The 19374-nt window shown below is 40.6% G+C and overlaps 1 protein-coding gene across 15 annotated transcripts in view; it reads left to right on the forward strand.

Annotated features, from left to right (window-relative positions):
• HIVEP2 (HIVEP zinc finger 2) overlaps window positions 1–19374 on the forward strand; it is a 243284-nt gene that overhangs the window by 120331 nt on the left and 103579 nt on the right. For 2 of the 15 annotated variants that reach the window (XM_023729553.1, XM_023729595.1), the window contains exon 1: window positions 16428–17988. The exons of 11 other annotated variants lie outside the window; for them this stretch is intronic. The gene's annotated coding sequence lies outside the window, so the exon portion shown is untranslated. Of the gene's footprint in view, window positions 1–11008; window positions 13689–16427; window positions 18814–19374 lie in introns of those variants that run through there. 2 more of the 15 variants (XM_023729544.1, XM_023729512.1) reach the window with 2 other exon arrangements.

Here is a 19374-nt window from a genome sequence, read left to right on the forward strand (position 1 = left end):
GTGTGTGTGTGTGTGTGTGTGTGTGTGTGTGTGTGTGTGTGTATGCACACGTGTATTAACTAGCTAGGGAGTTTGTCCATCGGGAGGTGACAATTGAACAGGGGCCTGAACCAAGTGAAGGGGTCAGGCAGAAGGACCAGCAGATGCAAAGCCCCCATCACTCCATAATGTGCACTGCATGTTGTTGTGTGCCATAGAGACCCCATGTGATAGAGTAGAACTGCCCCACTGGGTTTTCTTGCCTATAATCTTTAGGAAGTTGGTTACCAGGTCTTTCTCCCACATGGAGCCACTGGGTGGGTTCAAATGGCCTACCTTTCAGTTAGCAGTGGAGTGCTGAAAAGTTATACCATATATATTTAAAAACTCCCCTTGAAAGAAAGGAAATAACATTTCAAAGTGAGGAAGAGGAATCTTTTAGTACACATGAGATTATATGCCAGGGCTTTATGCTTTATGTCACCGGAAGGCCGCCGGATCACTCTGTGGGGTCAGGCCCACCTGGAGATGCCCTCTGCCCTGCCCCTGGCCTTGGCCGTAAGGTGATGGGGTGCTACCCGAGCCCAGGCTGTGATCCCCTTTCTAGGTGACAGTCCTCCTTCCTGTCCCTGGCCCCACCTGCTGGTCCCCAGGGTCAGCTGCAGTGATAGTGCAGGGCAGTGTGCTGGAGCCAGGAGCCCAGAGGCCCGGGAAGGCCGCCCAGGGGGAGAGCGGGGAGGGCAAGGCCAGGGCAGCTGCTGGGGCGGCTCAGGCGCGAGGAAGCACGGCTCCCAGCACCTCCCGCCCACAGCCTTGCCCCGCCGCCTGCAGGGGCTGCCCCAAGGCTTCTCTGGCGGCCGGCGCCCCCTCCACCCGCGGGTCCCAGCCAAGGGGAAGCCGGTCTGGGGGTGCATATCGGGCCTAAAATTAAACCCGGAGTTCTTATCTAAAAAAGTGCCCACGATCAGGTGTTTACAGCACCTCAGCTTCAACAATTAAAAAGAAAAAGGTGTGGGTGGGGTAAAAAATAACAATACCCACACTTTTTAAGTTTTTGAGAAAAACAGGAAACTAGTCTTTTTTAACCAGCGATGCCCAGAACTGGTTATTGCAAAGAGGGTTGTTTTTCTAATGTATTGTGGTGAGCGCAGCTGTGCCCCACTCCTCGTTATGATGGCTGGCTGTGGATTTCTTTCGCTGACAAACCTATAGACAGGCAAGCGGAATTAGCAGTAGTAAACTGGTCATTATGGCCGGATGGTGCTTGGAGAACAATTTGCACAAGTACTGAAAGCCATGAGAACATACAAAATAAGAACATTTGGCAAATATACTTATTTCCGGGAGTTGTGAGTGACCCAGACCTTTAAGCCATACAATAGCTTATTGTAGGACTGTTTGACTTCTGTCTTTATTTGGAGTTTTTTTTTTTTTTTAAGTTGACAGACAACATTTGATGGCAAGAGATGTAATTTTTTTTTTCTAATTTGCTCGTTAACTCAAGCTCCACTTTCTAACAATATTTTAGACCTCTGTATTTTCTTGCTTATATTTACTGGTTGGTTGCAATTAAATAATGTTTTATAAAGTAAAGTTGAGGTCACAATGATATTATAGTCTCTTGTTCTCAGAATCTCACAAATACACCGTTACTACAGTAGTTTTGAACGACAGGAAAAATCACAGAAGGGATTGTTTGGGCAATTATTGACTGGATTTTTGTTCTTTTGAATAATGTAAAATGTTTTGGACCCAAATGGAGTATACTAATTCCTTTTGTCTGCATTGTAGCCTTTCACAGAAGACCAAGTTGGTATCAGACCATCGCTGAGGTTTCCCCTTCACTTCCTGCTGTGGGTTCCGGGTAATCCCAGAGCACCTTTAAAGTAGAGTTCTCCCTTGCAGGCCATTGGTTTGTGCCCCTGGACATGACATCTTTCTAAGGATAAAAGGGGACATTAGACTTTTGCAAGTTGAGTAATAACAACGTAGATTTCATTGTTTTATTGCATTTTATGGTCGCCAAGCCAAGCATTTGGTTTGTGTGTCAAAGGCTTTCCGCTTATCTGTTTGTATCAGGCTTTCCAGTTATCTTTTTAGTAAGTAAATTACTCACGCTTCTCTATTGTGAAGCCTCTTTTCAGTCCCTGATGGAGGCAGTGTGCCTGGGCTTAGCAATGCCCCCTCTCCAGCTGACTGCTGAGGCAGCTCCAAAAAAGGCAACTGGGCTGCTATTGATTTTTGTAGCACATTGGTCATGTTAGAGTTATTTGCAACGAGAGGGAAGTCAGCTCTTCTCATCTGCCTTTTAGCTTCACTGCAGAAGTACTGTGCATCAAGTCTTCAGTCTCTCTGTGAAAGTTAACAAGGTTCAAAGTGGGTTGTTTTCACTCTTTTCTTTGGGGGTTGCTTGGGCGAGAATCTCAGATAGTATAAAGGAGGAGTAAGTGGAATTGGGGGGTATATGAAATTCTGATTTTTTAACTACTGCTGTCTGTTTGTTAGTGAAATGGGATGATAGTAGCTGCCATTTCTCCCTTACCAGCATGTGGTTAAAAAGTAATGAGACAATGTTTGTCAAGTATTCCAAACTACACATGCAGATGTTTTCAAAATTACCAGCTCCTACTGAAAAAATAAAGCAGCAAACAAACGTGTTATCAGAAAATCTCGAATTTCACACACATAGGAAAATCCTTGCATTTTCAGCTGGGAAAACAAAGCCCTGGGAAGTTGTGATAATGTTGAAATGTCAAAACAATGAGTTTTTGTTACTTTCACTTCTGATGTATGCCCCCATCAAGGTGTATTTTTTAATAAGCTTTTGTACTCAGATTTAAAACATCTTGAGAACTAGAAGTATATTTTTCAACTTTTCATACTTGGTAGCGCCCTGAGTGTACCTTTGAGATACTGTTTCCCTGCACCAAGCATTTGAACAGAAGCATTGCATAAAAAAATTCAGGGGGGAGTCTCAGGAAAACAGTATCCATTCTTATAGTAGGGTGATGAATGAAAACTGTCTCTACAGTAGATCATTCAGTATTGCTGAGAGGTTCCCTAGAACTAATTTGAGTGTCTACCAAATGATTATATGTACATGAAGTACTTGTGCATTACAGCTAAAGGCTCCTGAGATCTGCATGGCTGTTGCCCTTTCATTTTGTTTTCACTTTCTATTTTTATTGCAGAGACACAGTTAGCAGTGTACTGTACTTTCTTCTGTCCTTCCTAATGAGAAGATGGTGCTATGGAAGTGATGACTATCTGTGCAGGAGGCTGTGGCTAAAGAGGCCAGTGTGTAATGATTAGTCCCTTCCCTGCAGAGCACACATGAAGATTGTTCCTTGATTTCTTACAGTCATCATTTCTGATACAGCCTGGGGCTAAATGGAGAGTGGGTCTCTCAAGCTAGGCGCCACCTTTTGTCTCTGTGCGAAGAAATCTCTCTTCTGCAATTGCTGCCTGGGTGGTTCGTCCACTACAGTCCACAGACAGCCGGTACATTTGGAGTCCTTTCTGTAGAGGGTTTTACAATGTCCCGTCTGCCTACTCTCTTTGGGGCAACCCCCTTCTCTTTACCATTTGGGAAGAAAACAATTATGGTGAGGAGAATTGAAAGGGATGTTGGAGATGAGGAAGTCAGAGTCTCTCATTTTAGTTGAGAAAAGAGAGGGCCAAAAAGAGGTTAAGTCACTTGCCCAGGTTGTGGAGCCAGTGGTGGCAGAGAGGACCTGGAATCTCTGCCCTCACTAGTAGTCTTGCTTTTGTTCTTTTTTCACTTAGGCAGCCCAGTAGGGCTTTTCATGGGGGAGGTCATTGCTTTAATACTGGTTAACTGTGAGCATTTTAGAGACTTACTGATGCTCCTGAGTTGTCATTTGATGCTTGTTGAAGAATACAGCTGCTTGTTTATAGAAATGCTAAAGAAACAGGATGTGGCATCTGTGGCAGGGTTTGCATTCAAATAGGGGGTTACACAGTGCCCTGCTCTAGACAACTTCAGTTTGATCCAGTTGATACCAAGTTAATGCCATACTGAAAGAATGCAGCCTCCCAAAGACTGGCTGTCTTGAGTTTATATCTTCAACTAAAACACAGATGTCACACTTTGTAATTCCAAAGAAAACTGCTGGTTGGTTGTAGAGTTTCTCTGATTGAACATGATCTTCACAATGGAGTTTGAGTGATGTAGTTAGTCTGCAGGGTTTATGTTATAATCATTTGCTTAAGCACATCAGGATCACGGTAACAAGTTCTAAAAAGTTACTGCAGCACAAGGATGTTGTAGGGTTTCTCAACTTTGGCATTATTGACATTTCGGGCTAGATAATTCTTTGTTGTTGGGGGCTGTTCTGTGCATTGGAGGACGTTTAGCCACATCCTTGGCTTCTACTCACTAGATGCTGCTTGCATCCCCTTAAGTTGTGACAACCAGAAATAGCCCCAGACGTTGCCCAACATCTCTGCGTAGGGGGTGAAAAATCACCGTGATTGAGAATTACTGCAGACTAACAATAAATCTGAGAATGATTGCACACATCGACCAGACCGACCTAGATTTTCATTAACAATACAAAGTTTGAGTTTAGAAAACCAAAGTAAGAAAGCGAGGATTGCAATGGTTACATTTCTAAATAATGAATATTGCTCATCAGTGATGGAGTATGAATGGCAACCCCAACCAGGGGATTTTCCCTGCTGGGTTATGGTGGGAATTCCTTGTCTCTTCCTACTGCCCTCAACTCTAGGACACTCTCTTTTTAAACACTGCCCTAGTTTATGACTAACTTATTTTCTGTGCCTTCTCTTCTCTTCCCACTCTTCCACTACCACTGTTGCTACTGGACCACCACGGTCTAGGGCCACTGAGATTCTTCGTTGAGGCCCTTGACCTATTGTTCTGCCCCTGGAGAATGCTTCTTTCTAGTCCCCCTTCATTATTTACTTCTGGGAGTGCTACCTATGCTTTTATGGCCCATAGGAAAAGGTAAAGTGCAATTTCATATCCTCTTGGCTCAAGCCCTCAGTTTGGCTATTTTTTCTAATAGAAACTGTGCCAGATATGGTGGGTAGGCTCTATTGTAGTCTTGTTAAATTATCTTAGGCTAATTCCAAATTGGGTTATACGGGCTTTTGAAGGATAGCCTGGAAAGCCAACCACTATTTGCAGCCCTGTTTCCAGGGAGGAACATTCCAAATTTCAAATAGTAGACTTGAAAGCAAACTTTTGGAATATGACTTATTTTAAGTTAGGAACCACTTTGGGAGGCTAGAAGAACAGGTGTAATAACTCAGCTTGCAACCGTTTCAAGTGATTTCCTCACCAAAACCACAAGGAGACCCTCTGGGTAGGCAGCTTAGACTCTTGCTAGGCCAGTAGTACTGCACCCTCCAACCCTAAATTCCCAGACTCAAGGGCAGACAAGCTGGGCCAGCTGTGGTTTGCTTCTCTGATGTGGAATAAATAGACATCTGGCAATCTCCTTGGATTCCATTTGGACATGCTGTTGCATATAACTTTTTCCAGATGTACTTATCCTGTTGAGAGAAGAAAAGAAGAACACCTGAATCTTTGGATTAGGAGACTATCTGAAGAAAGTAAGAAAATAACTGGATCTAGGAAGACTAAGAGAAAAGAGATGTTATATAAAAACCAGTTGCCATTGAGTTGATTCTGACTCATAGTGACCCTGTCTGTGTCAGAGTAGAACTATGCTTCATAGGGTTTGCAGTGGCTGATTTTTTGGAAGTAGCTCGTCAGGCCTTTCTTCTGAGGTGCCTCTGGGTAGACTTGAACTTCCAACCTTTTGGTTAGCAGCCGGACATGTTAAGCATATGCAGTTAAACTAAGGAGAATTTAGATTCATTAAAAGATAAGAACAGAAAATACCTTACTCTATATCAGTAAAAAATTTTATCAAATAAAATGTTTGTCAAATATAGGAATGTTTATCATTAGACTTGTAAAGATACGCTGGAAAAGACTGCTGCTCAAAGACTTCCATTTCTGATAATCCTTTTTTTTTCAGTTTCCTCTAAATTTGACTAATTGCACAAACTGATACTTTAGATTGAGTGATAAATCTACACAAGGTAGAATGGAGAATGGGTGGGCCAGTGACTTCTTTTGGGAGTTTTCTAGAACACATATACCAGTGATTTTCGAATTGGGTTCAGGGTGCCCTGAGACATCTGACAGTTGTTAAAAGGAAGTGTAATTGTGGTGGATTTGGTTAATTTGTGTCTGTTTTAATCACCTCTAGGTATAAGACTTCAGATCTTGTAAAGTGGATGTGTAGCCCCTAAGTTCTAAAGAGCATACATCTAGAAGAGAGCTGCCTTCCCTGAACACTATTACGTAGCTTTCTGACTATCTAGCATGCCTTTTGTTATGGGATCTTCATAGTACCAATCTGTTTTCAGTGTATGTCTTTTGCTCCTAAGCTCTATGAGGACAAGAATCATGGCTTATAGGGGGCACAGAATTGTTATTTGTTGACTATATAATTGAATAAATGAGGGGGAAAAATACATCATGATTATTTTATAAGAAAAGCATAATTTTTTTGATAGAAAATTAAATAAAGGCATTTCCCAATAACGGAGTTAAAGCAAAATTTAAAAGAATATCATGTAGTGAAGTTTTGCCTCTTTTTGGAAATTTGTGGCTTTTATTTCAGAACAAAGAAACATTGTATTTTCTAGAAAAAGAAAGCATGGCATGCCCTCCAAAATTAATCTAGTGGAACATGGGCATATAAAGGCCTCCAAACCCATCAATTTTAGTCTTACTTTAAAGTAATAAACACTTTTCAGTGCCAAAGTAAATTAGGACAATGATCTGGGTAAAAGAATACTCTTGAGCTGTATAAGAAAGATTTTGATTTTGTTACCAAATTTAGAGCAATGACCTTCATTCTAAGTGTGAAAGCATTCCATCATTGTTGTATAAGGACTTGGTTGGCTGACCTGAAACTCTTCTGCCATGTGGTTCATTCATGCCAGCTCAGAGAGAGAGTTATCAGGAACGATTCAATATATCCAACTTTCTTTAACGTGGCAGTGGTGGACCATTTGCCAGGTCATAATCGTATGATAGAAGGGAAAATTGGGTACAAGTAACTGTAGGGTACTTATAAGGTCACAATGTGGATGTTTTTAAGAGCATTGGTTTAGAGTCCAACTGACAGGATTCAAAAACCAGTTTCAGCACTTTGAGGCTGTGGGCAAGTTCCTTAAACTTGTGGGGACTCAAGTCCTCTGTAAAGGGGATAAGAATAGTACCTGCCTCATAAATGATTAAATAAGGAAATACACATAAATCGCTTATTGCAGTCCCTGAAACACAAGAACTCGGCAAATGTTGGTTGTTTTTATTATTTTCTGTGATGATTGTGTCAAAGTCCATTACTATATCTAGATCTTTTTTTCTTAATGTTTTTCAGTAGTAAGCCTGAATTTTAAGCTTCATCTTTATGGAAATCAGAGCGGCCTAAATAGGGTCTAGGTTGCCAAAACTATCTGCCACATCTTAGAAAGAAATTAGATAGTGCTTGGGGTATGTATGTGTGTCTGTATGTGAAGGAGCTGTAATGCTAAAGCTTGCCAGACTGAGGGCTGGCTTGCCCCCTTCTTGGCTGGGAGTCATGAATGGGCTGAAAGTGTTGCCAAATATATTGCTGTTGTTGTTGTTAGGTGCGGTGGAGTTAATTCTGACTCATAGTGACCCTATAGGACAGAGTAGAGCTACCCCATAGGGTTTACTAGGCTGTAATCTTGATGGGAACAGATTGCCACATCTTTTCTCCTACGGAGCTGCTGATGGGTTCAAACCACAGACCTTTCAGTTAGCAACCAAGCTCTTAACCATCGTGCTACCAGGTATTCTCCCAAATACCATTACAAGGCCTTATTTTGGGGGGCCTATTAAAGTTACTTCATCTTGGTGGTGTGTGTATACATATGTGTGTGTGTGTATATATATATATTTGGTTGTCTCTTATTTAAAGCATAAAGGCAAAGGGAGTTGGAAAACTATAAATTAAACTCGTGAAGGAAGTACAAAGGTGTTTCTGTTATTTTTCTATTTCCCAGAAACCCATTTTACAACTAATCTTCTAAGTTCTTTCGAAGCATTTTTTTCTCTGAATTTTTCATCACATGAATAAAACTAGGTTTTCAGTTATAATCATACAACATAAACCATCACACTGCAATACTAACATTTTTAGTTGATATAGCTTCTTGCATATTGTTTTCAATGGGACTATTTCCTTGTGTAGCAGTTTTCAGGGTAAGATCCTCTGTGGGGCATGACCCCAGACTGAACAGGATGAGCTAGTTATTGGGTGCTGTGAGTGGGAGAGATCAGGGGATTCTTTCAGGACACTTCTTCATAAATCACCTTGGTGCTCTCCCCTGTAACATATCAAGTACCAGGTTTAGGAATTCTAGGAGCCTTGGTGGTGCAGTGGTTAAATGCTCGGCTGCTAACCAAAAGATTAGCGGTTGCAACCTACCAGCCACTCCATGTGAGAAAGATGTGGCAGTCGGCCTCCATAAAGATTGCAGCCTTCAAAACCTTAGGGGCAGTTCTACTCTATCATATAGGGTCACTATGAGTCAGAATCGATTCTATGGCAATGGGTTTTTTTTCTGGTTAGGAATTCTGTCCTCCCAAGATGGCTAAAAAAATGTTTGAAAGATTCGGAAATAGGGTAGTTTGTGCATCCTCTTTGTCGTGAGCAATTTATTTCATCTTGCACAATTTAAATTTGGTTTTGCTGTTTCTCAAAGGAAGTGTTTTTTAATTGATCTAAAATCTGTTTTACAACGAGGTCTTTGGAGGAAATAAATTGTAAAGTTTCCTCAGCTTGAAAATTCTATGATCATATTTTATTTTTACCTTTTGGTAATTTTACTTTTAAGAATTCACCACAGTTTTGTGTGATTTCTTTTATAGCAGAACAGCATATTCCTTCAATTAAAGGCTCCCCAGGTCAATAAATCAATATTAGTGGCTAGTTAATTGTTGAGAAATTGAAATTTTACTTTAACATAATCAAATCATAATTATGTCTCTCCACTGTGGCCAACATTTAATCTAGTAAAATCTTGTTAGGACATTTCTTTCTTTTTTTTTAGGGTCATAGCTATTAAAAGCCTCTCAATTTAAAAAATTTAAACATGTTCAGATTGCTTCCATCTTGAAAACAAACAAATAAGGAAAGGAATAATCCTGCCAGCTTTTCTAGCTACAATGCTATCCTATTTCTTCCCTCTTTCATAGTCAAAATTACTTAGAAAACAGTGTGTATTACCTGTCTCGACTGCGTCACAGTTTTGACCACCAGCGTTAGCAAAGAATATCAGTAAACTCTTTATTTTGAAATTTCATGAAAACTTTTAAGTCTTTGACTTCTTTGACCTATCACTTGATTTGCATTTGACTCTGTTTATTTTTAATTTTTTTTGCTTCTCTTGATTCTGGGATGCTGTAGCCTGGTACCCCAGCCTCTCTTCTCAGCTTCTTCATATGCTTCCTGTCTTTGTGGCTTTCCCCAGAGTTCAGCCTTTAGGCCTTTTGCACTTCATCGCTTCCCAGACTACTATTTTCCATAGGTCCATTGTTTTAACTATCACCCTAGATGCTAGTGGTGTTAATGGTCTCCCAAACTGGATTTTTAGTTCACACATTCTTCTGGATTCCATCTCTATCCAACTATCCACTTGGATATCTATCATCCAACTGTCTACCTGTATGTTCTGAAGGCACCTTAAAGTTTATGCTAAAACCAAATATACTAATTTCATCTCAGACTGGTTTCTCTCCTTGTCTGCCTGACCAGCTTCTGTTGATTATTCACAATCCATTGCAAGTGTCTTAACTCTCAGGCCTTCCTTGATATCCAACCCTTTCTCCCTCCTGTGGGCCTTACTGTAGCTTGTACTACAGCACTTTTCATACTGCTTGTAAGACAGGTGTTCTTTGAGATCAGAGAACACGTTTGTTTGTGTAGCTTCTAATGCAGCACAGGGCCTAGTGTGTGATGTATATAGGTGCTTGATAGATGATTGTTGAGTAGGTTAGCAGATGGCAGAAACAGCAAATTATAGGTACTGAGATAGGAAACAGAATTTTTATTTCGCCAGATAGGAAAGTTTGTAAGTGGACGGATCTTGCAAAGATGTTCAGAGTCTTATGAAAAAGTGAAGCGTTTAGCCTTATTGATTAGAAGTAGGATTTCAGAAGAGAAGCAAAGCCTTGATTTCCCTTCTTAGACTTGGGGCTGGAATGATGCTCTCACTTGGTTTGAATGGAGACCCACCATCCTCGGAGCCGTGGCAGTAAGTGCAGTTCGCTGAGTGACATTTTCAACTATTTCAAAAATGCACAGAGCAGAGCCCAACTACCTGCTTGGGAGAATATTTAGGCGCACTTGTTTCCCAGACACGGTTCCTCCCCATTCCTCTGTTCTTTCTACATTCCCAAATGAAGCTATTTGATTCAGGATATGCAGATGGTATGTATGCTTTTGTTTACTTAGGCAGAAAGTAGTGAAAAATCATAATTTCATTTACAGGGGTGATTGACCCCCCCCCCCAAACACACACACATAGATGAGATTATATGTCTGGGTATACCCATTTAGGCTAGGCATACCTGTTTAAAATTATCTCTAAATCCACTAATATTAAGACCATCCACTGGTGCCAGGAGCTTCATCACACTGCACTGGAGTAGCATTAGAAAAGGTTTTATTATTGGAATCCTTATGTTGTTGGGATAGCTTCTTGTTAAATGGAACAGGTATCTAATTGTTGTTAGTTGCTGTCAAGTTGGCCTCGACTCATGGCCACTTTGTGTGTAACAGAACAAAATGTTGCCCAGTTCTGTGCCATCTTCATGATTGTTGGTATGTTTGAGTCCATTGTTATGGCTATTGTGTAAATCCATCTCATTGAAGGTTTTCCTCATTTTCACTGACCCTTTACTTTACCAAACATGATGTTCTTTTCTAGCAATTGGTCTTTCCTGATGATTTGTCCAAAGTAAGAGAGCTGAAGTCTTGCCATCCTCATTTCTAAGGAGCATTCCTGTTGTATTTCTTCTAAGACTACTGAAGGTTAAGCCATGCTAATTTTAAAAACTTCATCTGTGACTCTCCTCTAAGATTAAGTTCTCTGCACTTGACTATTATAGAATTACGTTATGTAACTGTTTTTCCTTTTGGCATTCATAAAAACAAGAAGCATGTATCTTGAGGTCATCACACATTGAGCAAAAATGTTCAATACATGAATAAAAATTCCATTTGGCTTTTTTATTACCAGCAAGCCTCACATAGATTTGTTGTTTTCATGTATTTTGGAGTCTTATACTGTCTTGGTAGACTTTTATGAGGAACAATAAACAAAACATCCTGTTTTTATAATATCCAGCACAAATCCCACTGGAATTATTACAGAAATAGCAAAGGTTCTTCCTATATCAGTTAGCAGCTTTTTTATTTCCATTATTTAATGTTCCTTTTCTTTTACAAGTGTGACCGAAACAAAATTATTTGTGTCCTCAGGCACTGAAGCCCTGCTAAGTGCTAATTGCCCAGGTTTTTATAAAGAGTTTGAAGATAAACTGAAAAAAATGTAGGAGTGACCACAGAAAATGTAGTGACCATTTTGAAATGAAAATTATTTCTAAAACTCTCTTTGGTCCCTTTTTTTTTTGCTTCTGTTTTGTTCTTGAGTCTTTGGAAGCATACAGGGATTGCTTTAAGTGCTTATGTTAAAAAATAAGTGAAAGTTGAATAGAAAAGATATTTTTAAGGGGCTGTAATATGGCTTTAGGACTGGTGAAAGAGCCAGAATGATGATTCAGAAGCTGAAAATAACTCTGCATTTTATGCAATCAAGTAAAACTCTGTACCTTGGCATTCCCCACACTGGATTAGCAGGGAGTTGGAAGTTATTCCACCCCCAGCATGCCATTATGGATGACACGCTGGGCTATGACAACCTGCTGGCTTAATGGAGCAAGTGCTGCTAGAAGTATAACCCTGATGTACTGGGTGGATTAGAGTTGAGTGACCTCAACTCATACTCATTTCCTCTGAAAGGAAAACTAACAAGCCCCTGTCTGTTCTAATGAGCCTTTATGTAGCATGGCTTCTTATGATGGAACCCAGGCACATCAATGGCATGAGTGGGCCATGTTTCTGTTTGACGCTTGCTTCCCCTGAAAGGGCTTCACAATGCTACATCCCCTGGTCCTTAGGAATCTCAGAGGAATACCATGGAAGAGAGAGGGATTGATTTTTCTTTTACTCTCTTACCCTTTTTTGCTTAGTTTGTTTTCTGTGTGGTTTTATGCAAAAAGCGATAAAATGAACCAAAAAACCAAACCAGTTGCCAATGAATCTATTCTGTCTCATGGCAACTCCATGTGTGTCAGAGTAGAATTGTGCTCCTTAGGGTTTTCTGTGGCTGATTTTTGGGAAGTAAATTGCCAGGCCTTTCTTCATAGGTGCCTCTGGGTGGACTTGAACCTCCAGCCTTTCAGTTAGCAGTCTAGTATGTTAAGCATTTGCACCACTCAGGTACTCTGTAGAACAAAAGGAAGAGATATAAGATAATTCAGAAACCAGCTGTGTTTCTGTTGAGCAAGTGGGTAAACCTCCCTGAGTAGAATCTCTTTGTCCAAGAGCCTGAGTGATCTTTGTGACTGAGAGTTTGATGCCTCTGCTTAAGTCCTTGTGACCTAAGATGGGACTAGATGCCAGGCCCTGTCAAATAAACAAAACTGGCAGACTATAATTAATGTGTGATGCTACGCTAATTAAACAGAATTGATGGGAAATATCTGGGAGGATATTAGCAATGGAACAGTGATGCTTGCATTTAAATGATCTTAATTACCCCTTCGACTTAATGCCCTATTAAGATGAACAGGAGAATGTCACATCTCACTTAGCTGTATTGTTTTAGACAGTGGCTGCAGACAGAGAAGGACTAGAGTGCATTAGCTTGCATTGTGGTGTCTGCCTTTGCAGACAGAAGGTTTGAGAATGTATATTCTTTTCTTTTTTTCTTTCTTTCTTTTTTCCTTCAAAGGAAATTAAATCATAGCCCTGACAGGAGAGGGTAAAATCTCTGAGAAGACCTCCCCAGTGCTTGGAATTCACAGACTCTACCCCGTCCCAGTTTTCTATTGTCCTAAGGCAACACACTCCCCTGCTGGGCTTCTGCGTCTTTGGCTGCCCGCCAGCCCCCTCGGGCCCCTGGCTTTGAAGTGTGGTTCAGGCAGTCCTCAGACCAGGCTGTTGTTGCTGTGGCCTGGGCTTCACTCACCCCGAGTGCCAGGAGGGATGTCCTGTCTTGCAGTATACTTTTCGACAGCCCTGGTGTTTGTCAGAGGTTCCTAACCCTTTTGCGGCAGAGGGAGCTGGCCTTTGTGTCAGCCACAAGTGTCTGCCCCCAGCCACTCTGCTGCTTCGCTTTGTTTTGGTGTCTGCAGAGGATAGGTTCGCACACAGCTTGCCGTCCAGGGGGAGGGGCTCTCTGCCTGGGGGAAGACACCAGTGCTGCCAGGCCCACTGTCAGTCTGAAGGGCCTCCTTGGCAGGGCTCAGGGGAACCGACCCAGCGAGTTGAACAGCTTCCTCTGGGGACATTGCATTGACCTTCATTTGATCTGGGACTGGCAGCCCGGTTAGTGAGGACATAAGTTCTGGCTCAGGAAAGCTTTCTGAACTGAACTTTTATTTCCATCATGGTTCCAGGCTGTAGCTAGGAGTCTATGTTGTTGCAAATGTAACTCTTATAACTTCTGGTAATATTTATTGGTAATCTAAAAGCAGCTGGACATATGAACACAGAGAATTATATTAGTGGATACTGAGGAAGAAAAAAATGAGGCTATGCCTTATAACTAGCCAAAAGACATACGTATTCTAACCAAAGAGATATATATAGAGAGAGAATGAATATTTATGTGTCATGTTCATTGATGAACTGTCTTCAGAAGAGCCAATTCAATTCAAATAGAAAATGCCTTGGAAAACTGAAAGCAGACCATATCTTGTTGTATTTTCTGTGACACAGTACCTCGCCTTGTATCTTATTAGGACTAGTAATAATACTTCCCACAGAGGAGGATTTCTTGCCTCCATTCCAGTAAGCCCCTGTCTCCCAAATACCTCTCCTCACTAACACTGATTTCTTTCTTTGTATTAAGTTTTATAACGTCTCAAGTTTTTGTTTTGTTCTGTTTTTTCATAAAGTCAGTTTTCTTAATAACCAGAGCACTACATTTTTGGCAGTTCAGTGTGAAAGATGATGAGCTGCTTTTTGCAGTAGTTGGGGAGTGCAGGCTGCACCATCCTGCAACCTAGTGAGAGGAAGACATCTGAAAGGTTCAGAATAGGAAGGGGAAGAGATCTGCAGAAGACAAACTTCACAGTCTTAGTAGAGCATGTGCTGCTGCTTGCATTCTACTTACTGTTTTGCAATCATTCATGGGTAACGATTAATTTAGCATCCTCATGTTGATATCTTTTCCTTGTTCATTAATGAGTGTGTATATGTGTATGTGTGTGTGTGTATTGGATGGGGGGAGTGGAGAGCAGATATATTGGTGCATCTTGAATAAAAATAAACCAAAAAACCCAGTTGCTACAGATTAGGGCCTTATTTGGCATAGCTGTAGTGATGCGGTGATGGCACAGTGGTTAAGCATTCGCCTGCTAACCAAAAGTTCGGCAGTTCCAATCCACCAGCTGCTCCTTGGAAACCCTAGGGGGCAGTTCTGTTGTGTCCTGTAGGGTTGCTATGAGTTGGAATCGACTCCACAGCAAGGGATTTTTTTTTCAAGTGATGGAAGAGCCCTGGTGGTACAGTGGTTAAGCGCTCAGCTGCTAGCCAAAAGGTCTGCAGTTTGAACCTACCAGCCACTCCATGGGAGAAAGATGTGTCAGTCTGCTTCCGTAAAGATTACAGCCTTGGAAACCTTAGGGACAGTTCTACTGTGTCCTGTAGGGTCAATGGCAATGGGTTTGGTTTGATTTATAGTGATGCAAGTATCTTATAATGTTCAAGCCTAGATGTTTGGAAATTGCAGAGTTTTACCATAATTCATTGCCTAAATTCAGACTTCCTTAGTAGAGACAGGAAGTGCAGGGAAATGTGGTAGGACAGGAGCATGGAAGGAATAGTAGCTGTGGCTAAACCATAGACATGGCACTTTGCATAAATATGAAACATATTTGCAAGTATTCCAAGTGTCATTTCTTGAAGCTTACAATAAGGTGATGAAGCTGGTAGTACCACAGACTGAAAGATGGAATTGTTGACCTAGCCTAGGAGTATTAAAATGTCATCTTTTTCTTTCAAATGCTTCCCTTCCCTCTTGCAGCTTGTATGTACCCTCATCCCCCTATAATTTTCTTCAGTAAAAAAAAAGCTTAGAGATAGAATTTGTGTTTAAATTGACCTCTAATCCTCTACTGCTTTTCTGGTGAATTCATTGTGCAAGATGTCCAAGATATTGTGGGTTGACAGGAAAAACTTTCTAAGGAGATTAAAAAAAAAAAGAAGGTATAATTCATTAACAATTTCATTCTGTTTCTGGATGTGTTTTCTTCCCATTGTCATTGAGTGTGGGAGGAAATGGAAGAATAATGCTGGTGCTGAGGGTGTTGTGTGGGTACGTGCTATCCAAAAGTACTTTATAGGAGAAAAAAGCATTTATTTTAGTAATAGAACTAAAATCCAAACACTTTAAATAACAGAAGATTATTCTATTGTAGTGAAAAGTTATGATTCTGTTGCCATTAAAATTGTTAATCATTAAACATATGTTATCAAAGACGTATATATGCATGAATACATATACAGAAATGGTAATTTTGTGCTCCAGGCTTAAACCTAGAATGTCATTAATAACACTTCCGATGCTGCCAATGGAGATAATTTGCATAAGAATAAGACAAGACTACCCATTTCTTTACTGTCCTGGAATAGTATAGTTGTTGTGTTGTTGTCAGTTGCGGACCAGTTGAGTCCAACTCCTGGCAACCCCATGTGTTACAGAGTAGAACTGTTCCACAGGGTTTTCTTAGCTGTTAATGGAAACAGATTGCCAGGCCTATAATTCTCCAGTCCTACAAATTTTAAACAAAGTTAAGAGATTCCCTTTATATCAGTGAATTTTGATTAAAATTTCCAAGGTAATATCTACAACCACAAAGCAGGTGCACTCTAGTTTTCTCTTATTGGAACTCTAGGCTCTCCCTTCTAGAATTGCCTTTTCTTCTGCCCTATCCCTTTTCTAGGAGCCCTGGTGGCGCAGTGGTGAAGCCCTCGGCTGCTAACTGAAAGGTTGTCGGTTCATACTCACCCAGTGGCTCCACAGGAGAAAGACCTGGCAATCTGCTTCCGTAAAGATTACAGCCAAGAAAACCCTATGGAGCAGTTATACTCTGTCACATGGGATCACTGTGTGTCAGAATCAACTCGAGGACACATGACAACATTCCTTCTCTATCTGTGTCCTCCCCAACCTAGGGTCTGCTCTGATCCCACCTGCTCCAGAAAGCCAGTTGTGACTACCACAGCCTCTACTGAATTCTTTGTGTTCTCAACTTCTGTTACCCTTAGGAGCATTACCACATATTTAAGCATACAGCACTTAATTTGCTTTTTAAAAATAATTTTTCATGTGTTAGCTCGGGGTGCCTGTTATGTACTCCTATAATAACTAGCAAAGTGTTAGGTACCTAGCAAGTATTCTTAATTGGTTGATTGTTATTTCTGTCCTCTGGCTGAACCTTGCTTCTCAAAAAGTGGGCCTTAGGCCAGCCTATCTGCATTACCTGGGACTTGTTAGAAATTCAGAATCTTGGACCCCACTCAGCCCTACAGAATCAAGAATCTACATTTTAGCAAGCTCTCCTGGAGACTCTCATACATATCCAAGTTGTGATAGCATTGTTGAGGAGGGTCCTTCTCCTTAAGAGGGGTAGAGAGCCCGGGAACATTCAACTTTTTCTTTTGCAACAGTCTTAATGTTGTGATTTAGGTACCTCGTTGTAGCAGAGCTCTTACTGTAACTGTCGTTGCAAATTTAGTCTTTACATACTAAAAGTGGCCAGAGGGCTCAGCAGCAAGTCATCAGGACTGTATTTGCACCCTGATTCATGAAAACTAGATCTAAATCATTACTATCTCTTTAAATGGCCTCTTTTCATTCTCATACTGAAGAGCAGAAGTATGACTTCCTTTTCCTTAGTTACTCTTTTTTTTTTTTCTTTCCCTTTTGCACTTGGAGTGCTTACACCCACTCAGCTTGCTATTTTGAACTCTGGGAAAGAAAATTTGTGGGCATCTTGCAGTCTTTCAGGAAACAAGGCTTAGATTAAATATTTGCCACATTTTCTGTGTGTTTCATTCTTTAGGAAAGTGAAGGATTATATCACTCATGCTTTCAGTCAACATGACACATAGTGTGACTTTCAAAGTATGGATGGAAAGCAGCTTCTGTCCTTATTTGCCTCCTTTCACATAGATATTCAGGTCCTTTTTCCTCCCCATTCCTTCTGTTTGTTCTTCACTTCCCTTTCAGCACAGCATCTAGAAATCTTCATGTGCCATGTGTAAAATGTTTCCTTGAGTGTGCTTAGTTTCATTACATCAAAGAAGATAACACATGAATTTAATTAATATGCCCAATATGTAGACTATTCTCAATCAAATTTTAGTTTAAAATATTTTATTATAATTTTAGGTTATTTTCATTTTTCCCTGTCTTTGGAAACTAAACCTATCACAGCAGAAATAAGAAAGGCATTGGTCAAGGTAGAGGGGAAGGGGAAAGGGTAATCTCAGCCATACAACTACAGTCAGCTACAGTGCTTCCAGGGAGTGTCCTGGGAAACCCAGGGAGCGTGGTTCCTGTGTGCTTCGTGGGCGAAACCATTCAACTGGAGAAAGTCACTCAAGCTCAGCATTTTAGGTACACCTGATTTATTATATGCAAATAACTGAAATAGGCCAATTGGTGACAAGCACGATTAAATGTTAGCTAATGATAAATTACCCCATTGTTTAGGCCATGTAACTGAAATACAAAGTTCAGATGTATTTAGTTTTTCTGATGGAGCCAAAATATCACAGTTTTTTGTTTTGTTTTGTTTTTATCTTAGTGTGGTAAGCCAGGCAATAAAAGCCAACAAAACAACTACCTTAGTTAGTTTATAAAATTATTTTAGGAGTTGCACAACTGTGTGGTATAGAAATTGTAGGGAGCCTGCCATCATAGCTCAGGTGTCATTGTTCATTTCTAAGGAAATGTAGGGTGGTTTGTGTGCATGAGGCTTACCTGTTAAACAGGTAACAGATTTGTACCTTCTGCGCTAATCAGGGTCAGTCATTTAATGGAATCATCCATATGAGTGATTAATGTATTTTATATTTACTACTTGTGAAGTTTAATATGAGGTGCCCACACCACCACTTAGTAGGCCCTCCATAAACACCTGAAAAACTCAATTTGAAATCACTGACCATTCAGATAGCTAGTTAGATTGAAACTAGAGCATACTTGCTGCTATAGGGGAAAAACCCTTTGGGATATTGGCTTAATGACTGGCCACATTCAGGAAATTAAGTCTTCTTATGAGGCAAGCATTTCATAATACAAGAAAACAGTACCCTGCCTAAGAAATGAACAAGGATAGAAGAAGGGATGTGCGGATCAATATCACATTACACACTGAAAAACCAGTAAAAAAGGATTCTTAACTTTAGCCCATACTGGAGTTCATTCTGCACCATGAGGGTAAGTGCCCTAGCTCTTTCTTGGAAAGTTACTAACATAAACATAGATTGTTAAACAGTGTATTAGCTTCTGCACAAATCCATCCTGGCAAGTATTGAGAGATGATATTACGAATCTAGCTACCAAACACTGTTTGAAAGAGCCTTTGTAACTCTTACATAAGATGCCTTGAAAAGTACAAAAATATATCATATCTGTAGACGTTCACAGGTAAAAATTACGTGTTATACCATTTTTGCAGTTTATCATTTAGGTGCTTGTATTCCTTGATACAGTGTAATTTAAATTAACCAAACGTATTCATCTCTTCCTGCCTGGAGCGGGCAAAGGAAAGTGAAGAAAACTCAAGGGAGCAGTTAGTCCAAAGAACTAACAGACCTCATGAACCACAGCCTACAGGACCCTGAGACCAGAAGAACTAGATGGTGCCCACGATTGCCCTGACTGGGGATTATAACAGAGGATTCCAGGCAGAGCCAGAGAAAAATGTAGAACAAAAAATCAAATTCACAAAAAAGACCAGACTTACTGGTCTGGCAGAGACTGCAGGAACCCCCAAGA

The sequence above is a fragment of the Trichechus manatus genome, unplaced genomic scaffold (assembly GCF_000243295.1).
Source record: "Trichechus manatus latirostris isolate Lorelei unplaced genomic scaffold, TriManLat1.0 scaffold00002, whole genome shotgun sequence".
Classification (NCBI taxonomy): Eukaryota; Metazoa; Chordata; class Mammalia; order Sirenia; family Trichechidae; genus Trichechus; species Trichechus manatus.